This window comes from Rhynchophorus ferrugineus, unplaced genomic scaffold, assembly GCF_030347505.1.
Source record: "Rhynchophorus ferrugineus isolate W39M unplaced genomic scaffold, kcgeb_rfMv2 rfM3, whole genome shotgun sequence".
In the NCBI taxonomy this organism is placed as follows: Eukaryota; Metazoa; Arthropoda; class Insecta; order Coleoptera; family Curculionidae; genus Rhynchophorus; species Rhynchophorus ferrugineus.
In genome coordinates this window covers 73,665,782-73,680,139 of record NW_027472582.1, presented here as the reverse complement: position 1 = coordinate 73,680,139, position 14,358 = coordinate 73,665,782, and the positions used below count along the sequence as shown (strand labels likewise).

The window sequence follows — 14,358 nt, the reverse complement described above, 5'->3', positions numbered from 1 at the left end:
ACATGCACCTCACTACAGAAGATCAGATGCTTTAGTTATTTTGAGTCTGTGTCCTGCTCTGGTGGTATCAAAAGTTGATACCATCAATATTCTCATGAGAATGGAGTCTTTCCTCATGTCCCCTTGCAATTCTCTTGATTTCTTGACTGACTGTGGGTATCTGAAGGTCTCGATGTAGGTAGTTAGTAATGTAGTATTTGGGTGCGCACACAATACTTCTCAGGACTTTGTTCTAAAAAAGTTGTATTTTCTTTATGTTACTCTTTCCAGAATATTCCCATAATTGAACTCCGTATGTCCATATAGGTTTCAGTGTTTGCTTATATAATAGCAATTTATTATGTACTGACAATTGTGTTTTTCTTCCAATTAGTCAACACATTTTCCTTTATTTCAATTCCATTTCTTTTCTTTTCTTCTTTATATGTTCTTCCAAGCGAAGTTTTGCATCAAGATTCATTCCGAGATATTTAACGTTGTTGCTATATGGAATGATAGTATTATTTAATATTGTTGGTGCTTGTACGAGCTGATTGTAGGGGAACTACACATGCACAGATTTACTTTCGTTAATTTTTATTTTCCAAGTTTGTGTCCAATGATTTATATTGTCACTTGTAATTTTCGTGTGACTTCTTCACTATTGTCTCCGACAGCTATAATCGTAACATCATCAGCAAATATAGCCATCGTAATATTCTCCATTTGTGGTATATTACAAGTGTAGAGTAGATAAAGCATTGGCTCCAGTACACTTCCTTGTGGTACACCTGCTTTAGCTTCTTTTTTTGTAGAGTAAGCTTCTTCTTGTTTAGCTTTAAACATTTTGGCTGTAATGTACGATTTTAATAGTTCGGTATATTGTTTTGTTAACCTTTTCTGTACATTATGACCAAGGCCTTCATAACAAACCTTATCGAAAGCTTGTGCTACTTCTAATAATATAGCTGAAGATACTTTTTTACTGTCGTAGGCTCTTTCAATAACATCTGTTATTCTGCGAACCTGATCAATTTTAGAATGCTTGTTAACAAACCCAAACTGGTGTGTTGGTATTAGGTTTTTTCTATCTATAACTGGCGAGTGACCGACATGGAGATCGTCCCAGAGACATCCGGTCTTACCCAGCCTGGTTACTGAAGTGACTGGGATCATTTTTCCTTCTCGGATTTTGCACTCTTACATTTTGAGCAATTATACTTGTAAACAATCACAAACATAAGCTTAAGACTATGTCCCAGCAGAATTCAAAATCTCGACAGTAGGAGAACTATCCTGTCCAATTGACCACTGCACCAACCGAGCCGGCATCCAATATTTCTGGCCAAACATGAAATTTTTTTGGCGGGACCCGAATCGTCAGCCTCTCAGCTGAAGAACTCTCAACTTCTTGAAATATTAAAGCTTATTTTACTCAAAATGCAAATGGAAACTGAGGTCTCGGCATACTTGGAGCTACTTGCTTATTAAATGAATGAACTTCCGGTATTTTAACCATTCTGGACGAACTTAATTTTTCCGTTAGTAGCAGAAACTTCAATTATGCCCAAGAAGTTGACAATCGACGCGTAATGCGACGACATCAATCCAGCTCTCAAGACAGTAAAGAAGCTCGAAAAGAACAGCAGCAAGCCGAAAATGAAGACACATATGGAGCTGATGATGACTAGAAGCCTAATTTTCAAATAATTAACAAATTAATGAGTCAAATTTTCTGTTTTAAAAAATGGTGATTAAAAAAACTTTCGTTTATAAACTTTTATACTTAATACATGTACAAAATGTTCTCAAATTATAAATAAATATATAATTGGCTAAAAATAATACACTTATTTCCCCCGTAATTATAATATTATAAAAGGCAGTATTTGTTAAAACCTCGTTAAGATTGAAAAAAAAAAACGTCAACTCATCATTTTATGATGTTACGCCGACTAGACCGTATTATTCAACTAGGTCTCGACGGTACTAGCTAATAAGAAACAATTATTCTCGTTAAACGCTGGAATTTGTTAGCCAGTCTTGTCACCATCGTCTGAATCAGCTGACACTCGGCTGACTATACAATCGACATCATAATTCTATTTTGCACTATTAGTCATAGTTGTGTGTTTTTAATAAACAAAACGAGTGTTATTTCGTATACGGTATGTTATACTAGGTGTTCCAATAAGTTAGTAGACCACCATCAACAATAGTTGGAAATCGAATTCATACATTTTAAACACATACTTAACAATAAAAAACACTTTTGAGTTCAAGTTTGCTGTGTGCAGACGATAAAAATTATTTTGTGACACGTTCTCTCATGATGAGTAGACCACAGGCGACGTTCTACAACCAAATAGTGTTATTTTCAGGGTTACCAATGCCAATTTATTAAACTCCTTAAATTGGCGAGAAAAAAAAACCCAAAAATTGTTGATTCCCAACAAATTCCCTCCAAATTTATTTTGGATAGTTAATTTGGTGGTTTCGATAGGTTAAACATGACCAGCTGCACAATATCTTAATCGCTTCTTGTCATTAAATACACTATATTATCCGTATTTAGTTCACTGCGGTTTCCTGTTTTAAGGACACTTAGTTCTACTAATAAAATGAAATATTTTTAACAAAAAATTGAAGCGATTTAGATTTTTAACACAAAAAAGGCGTTTTAAAATAAAATATATACAAAAAAATCGTTGTAATAACTAAATAAAAAGATTCTTAAAAGAAAACCTTATTTAATATATGTACTATACGTATTTTATATTCTACTATATACACATCATTTAGCTTAATACCTACCTAAACCTATCCTATCTACAATATTATTTTAACTATTACAACTGAACAGTTTGAAGTCGATGTCCAACAACAAATTAGATTTGTTTAGTCGGTAGTAGTTAAAATAATATTGTAAATAGATAAATAGGTTTGGGTAGGTATTAAGCTAAATTGTGTATATAGTAGAATATCAAATACGAGTAGTAAAGATGTTAAATAAGGATTTTGTTAATTTTTTTGTCATTACAACGATAATTATGTACATATTTTATTTTAAAAGATTTTATTTGTGTTAAAAATCTAAGTTTGATTATTTTTTACTTTAGTGAGTTCCTTAATTATTTTCTGAAGTCGGTTCAATTTTTTTCTTAAAAATATTTTTTATTGGCAATGATATGCAATTAAACTCGATAATAAATATTATAAACTAAAGAAAACATTTTTATTTTACCTCTACTTATTTCCTTGCTTTAATTTTATTTTTTGTAGGATATCTTAGGTTATATATTATTTGTTTTTATGTTTTTGTATATAAATTTAAGGCAACTTGCTGTTATGACGTTATTTTTATAGCATTTACCAATAATATGATTTTCTTAAATATATAAAGGAAAAACCGTTGTATTCCGACATGTGAATGTTTAAATAGTATTCTTTTTTAACGAATCCTGCCAAAGAACAATGATAAACTGAAGTGAAAATTGTAGTATATGTTATTTCGCAGATTGTGTTGAAGACCATACTGAAGGATGAATGAAGAAGAACTTATTTCAATATCTTCATTTTACATAATTTTAATGTTGTTGGCCTAATGTAAGAACAATCAGAATATTTGATCACAGGAAATTCATGAAAACGCTTTATTAGTTGAAGTTTTGAATTTAAACAGAACCGCAGCAGAAGTATCGGATCTACTCTTCAGGATTTATAAGAATGAACTATGGTCTATTATATTGATTCTCATTTTCATTGGAATGCTAATTTAGAGATACAGGGAGAGAAACAAAATAATAAAAATATAGTTAACCATGTAGGAGATTCTGTTATGATTAGGACGGCAATATTCTGGTATTCAGCTGGTATTCACTGACCCGATTGCTGCGAATGAATATCTCGACATGCCGGCTTCGTTGGCGTAGGGGTATATATATATATATATATATATATATATATATATATATATATATATATATATATATATCGTATTCTTGCTAAACAATGCCAAATTCCAAGATAATAACGCGCCCTAAAAAGAGCCGAAAAGGTTCAGTCTTGGTTTGAGGATTATTAGAATATTACCGAACATCAACTATGGTAGCAGAATCGTCAGAACTCAACATAATTGAAACGTTATGGGGAGTTGTATAGCAGAGAGTCAGGAGTGGATTTCCATCCCTGACACCACTGAAGCAAATGTTTTGATACAAGAATGTTGGAAAATATTCAGACACTCTAGGAATTGGCGAGGAACTGTAGCTATTTTAAAAGCAAATGGCCGCTCAACACCTTATCATTAAATAAAACTTGAGTATACTAAGTGTTCCATACTATTTTGTCCATCCTCTGTATATCACAAGCAAAATCGACAATTTTGTAGTAGAAAATTTCAGACAATGAAAAAGGATATTTTGAAAAACAGGAAAGTAATTCACTTTTTCATTATCTGATACTCAACAAATAATTAAATTATCTTTAAAATGTAAAAAATGTGTAAAATGACGTACCCCACTAAGTCAACAACGAGATGCTTTCGTAACGATTCGGATGCGAAACAACAAGACCATTCTGCGATATGGCTAATGTATATTCCAATCCGACACGACTAAACAACCGGAGCCACACCCATCCGATGTATAAAACCAGATATTCAACACAATTCATTAGGTTTATCTGACGCCGCTACCTTTTAACCTCGACTGATTAACAGGCCGGTTAGTAAGCGTCATTTTAATAGCCATTAGTCATGTTAGATTGCATAATGCCGTCAGTGTATTTGGTCGAGGCGGAATGCTATTTTTGTACGGTGGGTGACTAAGGAACCGCATTCAAAGAATTTTCAATGGGTACCTGTTGTTTGACGGAAATAAGGTTAAAACAAATGTGTCGTCGTATTTTGGTAGCTTTCTGCTACTGAATTTGTGGATTTGATGATGTATATACATATATACATACATACATACATATATATATATATATATATATATATATATATATATATATATATATATATATATATATATATCCAGACATTGCCTTAAACAGAATTCAATTTTTGAAGGCATAAAATAAGACCAAGGAAGATGAACTAATTGAATTTGGGTATCTTGATGAAACTTGAATATGTCAAAATGGTTCACTGTGGCATTCTTGTCAAGACAGTAACAAAAAAAGTGTTAAGACAGCAAACATTGATGGAAAAAGGTAAGAGTTACAATAGCATTCGATTGGGTTTTGTTGGTCATTATATTTATTAATATTTAATTGCAGATATATTGCTAGTTGAAAATGATATTCCATCAAAAAATGTTTGGATATGTGGAAGGAAGCATTGTTAATCATAACACCTTCGGTTTGGATGAACTCGATAAGACATACAGAGGAAGTAAGTGATAAATGGTGGAAACGTGAACATATTTTAAGCAGATTAGTAATTAACAGTTTAGTGACTGAATTGGACAGTGAGTCAGAAATTGAAAGTGAGTGAAAGAAACTTTCAGGATATGTGATAATGCTGTGCAATGCTGAAAATTCCTGAGACAGAGTGATGAGAGTAGAAACAACTAAAGGTATGCACATAGTTAATTGAATATAACTGTAGAAAATAGTATTGTAGGGCGTGAAAGATTTGTGTGCACAGATATGATTGTAATTGTACAAAATTACAGTGTGAGAAGAAAATGAATACTAACTGTTTTGTACATATGGTAAATGCATTAGACATAATTCAGCGATTAATTTTATGAAGAATGGTGTACAGAAATAGTAGCAGAAGAAATAAAATATACAGTGATACCAAGATAACTTGACAAGTAAACACAACATCGAAGGAAACAAGAACTAAATGTAAAAAGGTCAATATGCTCTCGAATGAAAGTAAAATACGTTTCTCAGATATACAATTGTTAATTAGGTGGATTAGGTCTACAGTGGATACCAATTACATAAAAAGCGCGCCTCATGGGTGGTGTGGAAAAGAGTTCAATGTAAACAAAACTAATCTAACCTACAAACTATTATACCTGTGTCCTTAATTGTAGTCCCTCGATAATATATGAATTAGATGTAGTATAATGTTAAAATAAATTATATTTGATAACATTTTTGTTCAATTATTTTATTTAGATTAGAATTTTCTTGTATGTCAAAGACAAAATCAACTAAAACTCAAGAGTTGATGCGACAACATTGCAATATTTCGACGTCACAAATATCCATGACGCATTACTAAAAAAACTTTGAATAGGCTATAAATATTCCGAACTAAATAAACTAGAAACATCAACCAACACCAAACACAAATGTATTAAATAATTAAACTAATCTCTACACTGATTAAACTTAAAACTTGAAAAATTCAAAACAAAGTATCGTTCTTTTGTTTAATTATCTCTCTCTCTCTCTGTCTGACACCGGGTTTGAATCAAGGTGGCGCCCGTCCATTGTCTCGCGCTAGCTTCATCGAATGGTGCACATCCTCCATCCAATTTAAGCCCATCTGCTCGGCGAATTTATTTTCTATTTAGCCATGCAGGTATGCCGATTCCGATTCCATCGATCGCGAATAATATTTTTCAATTATATCTGGCCCGGTATGAAGTCGAACGTCCGTTATGGAACATGTGCATCTGGGAATGTTCGGTCGGGATCGAATATTGATTCCGGCCGGGAAAGAGATTACGCTATAAACAAACGATATGGAGTCATTTCCTTTAACGGGGCCTGTCCGATGAGGCATCGGAATGATTTGATTGGATACCGAAGGGAAATAAACGAGAGTCCACTGATTTCGAGACGAAAACAGCTTAAATATCAATTTATTCGGTTTGTTTCTTCATGTAAAAAGTCAATTGAAAGATTCCCGGCTTGGCACATAGATGGCGCTACTAGAATTAAATCCGTATGTTTTTTAGTTAGGCCTAACCCTCAAAAGATGCGTGTGTAAATTTGAGAGTTGTCGGATCATTAGTTTGTGAATTATAGCATTTTGAGTGAAGCAACTTTGGTTATTGTGAAAAAAAAAGGATAAAAAGGAATTTCGCGTGTTGATACAATATTGCTTTTTGGAGGGAAAAAATACAGTTGAAGCAAAAACTTGGTTTGATGCTGAATTTCCGGACACTGTTCCAGGAAAATCAACCAAAGTTTAGACGTGGTGAAATGAGCACTGAAAACGGTGAACGCAGTGGGCGCCCAAAAGAGGTTATTATCGACGAAAACATTTAAAAAATCACCGAATGATTTTGAATGACAATAAATTGAAATTGAATCAAATAGCAGGCACTCTAAAGATATCAACTGAACGTGTACATCATATCATACACTTATATTAGGGTATGAGAAAGCTCTGTGCAAAGTGGGTGTCGCGCGAGCTCTTTTTTTACCAAAAACAAATTATCCCAGTGGACTGCACACGATGAACCCGCCCCAAACCGTGGGAAAACGCAACAGTCGGCTGGCAAGGTTATGGCGCCTGTAATTTGGGATGCGCATAGAATAATTTACTGACTACCTTGAAAAAGGAAGGAACATTAACAGCGACTATTACATAGCTTTATTGGACCGTTTGACGAACGAAGTCGCCGAAAAACGGCTGCATTTGAAGAAAAAGAAAATGCTGCTTCACCAAGACAATATACTGTGTCACAAGTCAGTGAAAACGATGGCAAAAATTCATGAATTGGGCTTCGAATCCACCGTATTCTCCAGATCTGGCCCCCAGCGACTATTTTCTGTTCTCAGATTACAAAAGAATGTTCGCTGGGAAGAAATTTTCGTCGAATGAAGAGGTGATCGCAGAAACTGAGGCCTATTATGAAGCAAAGGACAAATCGTACTAAAAAAATGGTATCGAAGAGTTGCAGGCTCGCTATAATCAGTGTATCACCCTTGCAGGGAATTATATTGAATAAAAAAAACTAACTTTGCCAAAAAAATGTGCTTTACTATGGTAGGCCGGGGACTTTTCGATTGACCTTTTACTGTTACTCTGTGTAGAGACCGGGCCAACGAAAGGCAATTAACGCAGTACAGAATTGGTCATAATGGAAAACCATCAAACAAGTATATGTCAGTAGCGCATTTTAATGCCTAGATGATTTTTAATGATACATCTCTACTAGCAATATTCAAATATAATCCTTAATAATACATAAAAAATCCTTAAAATTAGTTGATTTGTGAGAGATTATTTCCTTTCTTTAAGAATGGCTTCAAGAGACTCACAAATATATCGAAGAAGGTCATCAACATAAAAAATGTATGTAAACAATTAGTTAATAAAAATATTAATCTACTACATAAAGCTACAACATAGAGCAACGTCGCTACGTAAGGTAATCTCTCATGCACGAAAGATATGTTATGTTAAACTATTAAGTCGTCAGTTTTCCTTGTCATTTTTAGTATGTTATATCTCAAAATCCTTTAAAATTTCATAATCCTCATTCTCTTAATCATCAACATTATTTTTAGGCGGTATATCCTTAATAAACCTAGTTTTTTTTCTGAATATGAATGAATATAACATACATTTTCAATTTAGTTCTAAAATTAATATTATTTTAATAAATATTAATATAGGGTGGGGCAAAAGTCTCGCGAGCATCTTGATTGCGCGCCATCTTGGTTATGTGACATTTAGCTCAGTTTCGCATTAACCATTGTGTTGTGTAGGCGTCAAAGTTTTATTATGGATAAATATACGCTACATAATGCTATCCTAAGGCTGTCTGGTGAAATTGAAGATTTTTCGTCTAAATTGATAATGAGCAATGAAGCCCATTTTTTCTCAGTGGCCACGTCAATAAACAGAGCAGTCGGTTTTGGGAATACAGATTCCTCAATTAATTCATGAAACTAAAAACAACTCTATGGTGTTGTATTCATGCTGGAAACATCATTGCCTTTACCGAACGGTACCAAGACATGATTCGAAATATTCTTGTGCCTGAAATGGAAAAGTAAGGACTACAGGATCTGCAGTTTCAGCAAGATGGGACCATTTCACACAGCTCGTTCAATAATTCAATTACTGAATGACGTTTTTCCACGAAGATTTATTTTGCCAAGTAGCTATTTAGCATGGCGAGATCTCCAGATTTAACTGCATCAGACTTTTTCTTATGGGGTTTTTAAAATCAAAAGTTTATGTGAATAAGTTGAAACGATGCAACATTTAAGACAATATTCGTCATAAAATTGAAGAAATTGTGCCTCAGATGTAGCAGGATGTCATGAAAAATTCCTTAAAAAAGAGAAATTTTTCAATCATAATGAAAAAAAAAAAATGTAAAGACCATATAGACTTTTTGTGAAAACCAAACTTAGCAGGACATTTGCCCCACGTTGTACTTTAATTGCATTAATTTACTGCGGTTAATTTAGTGTTAATTGATAAGATACTTACCTATTTTAGCTTCACTCAAAGTAGTGTGGAGAAGAAACCTAAAATAAACAAAATATTGTTAATATTTTATCTTGTTTTCCATTACGACAATGCTAGAACACATATATATTTAGTGATTTAGTAAATATTAAGATAGACTGGCTGCGGGATTTTGGAGGATCCATGGTACAGACCTGATCTTGCTTCACCCGATTTCCATGTAATCTCGTCTCTGCAAAACTCTCTTAATAGTTTTCGCAGAGTTCGAATTTTATTTATAGTGGGAATATTAGCTACCAAATTTATAACACATCATTTTCAACGACATCGAATAGGTGAACAAGAACAGAGACGAAAATGATTCTAGTTGAATTGGAGGTAGTCAAGTCATTAATGAGGTTTGTCCATCAAGAATAATAGCAACAATTGTAGTAACTGGTAATAATTAGACATTTATTTTAAACATAATATATTTTAGTAATGACTTAAATTTTATTTTATACTAAGATGTAACTAGAATTTGTTGAGAATGAAAGTCGAAGTATGTGAAATTCGGAGAAGAAGAAATTAGACAGCATTTTGCTAAGATATAAGAACACTGTACAGTGATACTATGAAATAACTAAATTTGTTAACAAAAGTAGACCTGGATCAAATAAACAAAATATAAAACTATCAATGACACCCCAATGATAGTCAATTCATTAATGGGATTTGTGGATCAAGAATAGTAACGATAATTTCACTGCTTCCATATATAGTGGTGGCTTTTTCATTTGGTTTTAACTATATTGGCTGGGCTTGACCCAAACGATTTTGGTTTTTTTTATTGGTAATGTTTATTTATATGGCTCCTGGATTTCTTGTTAATTGTTCAAATATGTAAATTAACTTAAATATGGTGTTTTTGTAAAAATAGAAAGGCGTATAGAAATTATTTTTATTATTTCATCTTATTCAATACTTTTTCAAATAAAATGTGTTATTTCCAAAATTTTATCATTTTTATTTGCCTCCTGAACGTATTTACCATATTCACCATTTAATATATATATTCGATGTTAAATCTAATAATTACGATAAGAATAAACAAAGCTGTATGTACGCATGTGCTAAACTCGGATTATTCTGTTTTAAAATTAAACTAGCGACCCGCCCCGGCTTCGCACGGGTGCAATGCTGATACTAAATTAAATACACTACAGAAAAAATATGAACGTTGTATATAAAAACATAGCGGCCCGCTCCGACTTTGCACGGGCATAAAATATATATGCCTATATCACTCAATGAAAATATGATTAAAATCGATCCAGTATTTTTGGTTCATTCATTACTGCCCTTGGCCTGCACGCATTAAATTTGGAGTAAAACAATTCCTCTTCCCCTATACTTACTATGAAGATTTCCTGCTATCTTTGGAATATCTAAATTCATACAATTTTTATTACATTACACATTTTTAAACGCAAATTTTAAATTTGTAATATCTCCGAAAATATTTGTTTAATTTACATGCTGTAAGGAACCATATTGATCTATATTAATTGCACACTGTATTTAAGGTACTTAATTCGATAAGGATTAATGCCGTATTGCTTAAAATAGCTTCGTAAATAAGCCATTTTCTCACGTAAAAAGTAAACAATAAAAATGGTTAATGTGGGTTATCCTAAAAGATAAACATATACCATAGCGGACTTTTTTGTAGACCTTTTTTTGGTGTACAATACTGTAGTACATTAATTTGATCTAACTCGTAGGGTTAGGCAGCGTTTTTGCTAATTGCTAAATAAGCCTAAAAAAATAGGTTAATTTACGACATCACGTTAGAAACCTCTAAAATTAGCAATGTCGCCTTAGTATATTATGCATGTATTATACATATAAACCTTCCTCTTGAATCACTCTATCTACTGAAAAAAACCGCATCAAAATCCGTTGCGTAGTTTTAAAGATTTAAGCGCACATAGGGATATAGGGACAGAAAAGGCGACTTTGTTTTATACTATGTAGTGATGAGCTGAATATGCGCATGCGCCAATTCCGGAGAAGACTGATGTGTAACGTATCCTAAGTTTTTAGTTACTGTATAGACAAATTGTTAGTTAGTCGGTACAGTACCACAAGTAATAACATATTAATAAATTTTAAATAAATACTCCTGTTGATTGAAAAACACACTTAAAATATTGTTTACTGTTATTTGTAGAAAATAGATCACCACGTGACACTCTCTGTTTGCCCATTATCTCCACGGAATACGTAAAAACCCCAACCCCGCCATCATTACAATAGACAAAACCTTTCACGTCGTCTTTTGCGCAAATTTACATGTCTATCAAACAAATGGACGACAAGGGAGAACGGCGGTAAAAACAAGGCCGGTTTTATTTGCAGCGATTCCATCGAACGCCTGTCAATTATTTAACCGAAAATTTGTTTTCCTCGAGACAAGACCGGTCGGTGCTGGCGACAGCTCGCCTTTCATCTTGAAATAATGAGGGGACAATTATTTTATGGAAAAATGTGGGTTTGTTATGTTTGTTCCTGTCTTGTTCGTTTAATAAAAGATGGACATATTGTGGTGATACTAATGATATATTGCCGAGTGTTTATGTATTTGTTATTCGTATGAAATTGTTCAATAATTTATACAAAAGTATATTCCTATTAAATAATATATCTGGGATCACACTTGTGCAATGAGTAATATTAAACAATGTTAAAAAGTAATACACTAATATCAACGAGTAGTAACTAGGGGTTTAATCTGGACTGGACCTACAGTCCAACGTGAGTTCTCGGGATTAAGCCTACCGACTGGCGAGTGACCAACTCAGAAATCATCCAGAAGATATCCGGTCTTACCCAGTCTGGTTACCGGCGTGACTGGAATATTTTTTTTGTCGGATTTTAAGTTCTTTCCCAAAAACAATCACAAATATTAAACAATCAGAAACATAAATTTACAACCACGCCCCGGCAGGATATGAACCCGAGACTATCGCAGCAGTAGGTAGATCGTCCTGTCGCCTTTACCACCGCGCCAACCAAGCCGACAAGAAAAATGTTGATTTTTTAGTTCAGACAAATTGTAATGTATTTTCATTTGTATAGTTTAGGCGTCATTTAATTGGTTTTTGGAATAGTCTAATAGCTAGCAAAGTTTTTGTATTTGCAAAATTAATTTAAAAATTGAGTATTTTACCTGTACAGATACGATTCGCACTCGTAAACGCAACCACTGCCGTTAGCCAGATAGGCCGGGTGCTGACCATGAGGGTGAAAGAGATCAAATGTCAAAAGATTAGACAATATAAAATATCGCGTTATATCGAATGTCTGGTGAAGATAAGCCAGAATAAGAAAGGTACCGAGCAAACACAAAACACGAGTTTAGCAAAAATAATGTCTGATCAGTCTGGTCAGTTGTTGAGTGTTTCGGATAATGGAGGTTCAGGTATCGAGGCTAGATGAAGTGTGTCAATAGTTAGACCTGCTAGAAGACCCCTCTCATGGTGGCTATAACCATAACCTTCAAGAAGGCCCGAGATCGTAGAATTTTCGAGCATTCCTTAAGAATCCGTAAGTCCCCAGCTGGAAGAGTTTTTGCCTCCCCGAAATTCTAAACGGATCGGGATACAGAAAAGGGTTTCTCGAGCAAGCCTTTTCTGCCACCACCAAGAACCCTAGGGAGCTTCAACGGTAAAACACTATGCATCGACAACGAATCATAGTTGAATAACATCAGAATTTGCCATCAGAACACAATTAGCAAAAGAATTAGAATTAAAAAGTTACAGGACCAAAACCAAAAACAGTAAAAGAATTACAGAATTGGTCAAAGGACATGAATTAAGAAACAGTTAAGAAAGTCAAGATTAAATCGGAATCAGTATTATGCGAAATCAGACAGACAATTTAGTAAGAAATTTGCATCCAATTCATAATTCTTTCACCAATTGTTTATATATTTTCTTATTCACTTAAAGAAACTCGTCTTTGTGTAATAATTTACGCAAAGAAGAGAGAAAATAAATTGTATTTCGTTTGCAACATTGTTTTCTGTCATTAACAACTCCTTAACGACTGTACACCAGCTCAAAAGACTGCTTGAGTCCTCTTGAGTCGTCTTGTCTGATCCGCGTTATCGTGAAGTTTTTTAATATACTGGTTATTGGCGTCCATTTTAAAACCTCTAAGGAGATTTAGTATTTACTATTTATGCAGTAGCAAAGGGCCTTAAGAATACTCCTCTATACACTGTTCTGAAACCGTTGAAATATGTTCAGATGGCTCTTCTTGGTACAGTCCCATATCTGGATGTTATATGTTCATATTGGTCTAAGGATTTGCTTATGCAGCAGTACTTTATATATGATGACAGGGCACAATTTCTTCCACATAGTTAATGAATTCTTCTAAATTTAATATCCCCTTCTTCATTCTTCATTTTTACATAAGTTTTCCATCGCAGATGTTTCTTATGTGTAAATGTGGTCTGGACAGATTTAAACAATCTCAAACTGATTTTCAATAAGTTGATCCAATCATTAATTTTGTTTACTTTATTTTCAATTTTATTACTGATTTTTCCCCATAATACCCCTAAATAAAGGTCCAATTCCAACACATTACCCCACAGTCTGGTTTTGGAGTATTTGCAAAATATTTCTCTTTTAAAGCAGATATTACCTTTTTCCTTGATAAAAATCGTTTTAACTATGTAAAAAGAGCTACAAGTTAGAGGGAACTAAATCTGCAGAGTAAGCTGGATATTTAAATAATTCACACTTTAAAACGTCAATATAAGGATTTAAAAGCAACTTATTACCTTTATACGTCGATTTATCAGTTATAATTCCTATTATATTTCAGAAATAGGAAAAGGAACCGATGATAAATAAAATATTGGTCGTGTGTAAGCTTACACGATTTGGTGAATGGATCTTCCACTATGTTTTTCAACAATACGCCTT

At 33.4% G+C, this 14,358-nt stretch overlaps 1 long non-coding RNA gene across 2 annotated transcripts in view; it reads right to left on the bottom strand.

Moving 5' to 3' along the window:
* LOC143192425 (uncharacterized) overlaps window positions 1–14,358 on the bottom strand; it is a 166,493-nt gene that overhangs the window by 86,914 nt on the left and 65,221 nt on the right. For both annotated transcript variants that reach the window (XR_013004774.1, XR_013004773.1), the window contains exon 3: window positions 9,398–9,435. This is a non-coding gene — a long non-coding RNA (uncharacterized LOC143192425). The remainder of the gene's footprint in view (window positions 1–9,397; window positions 9,436–14,358) is intronic.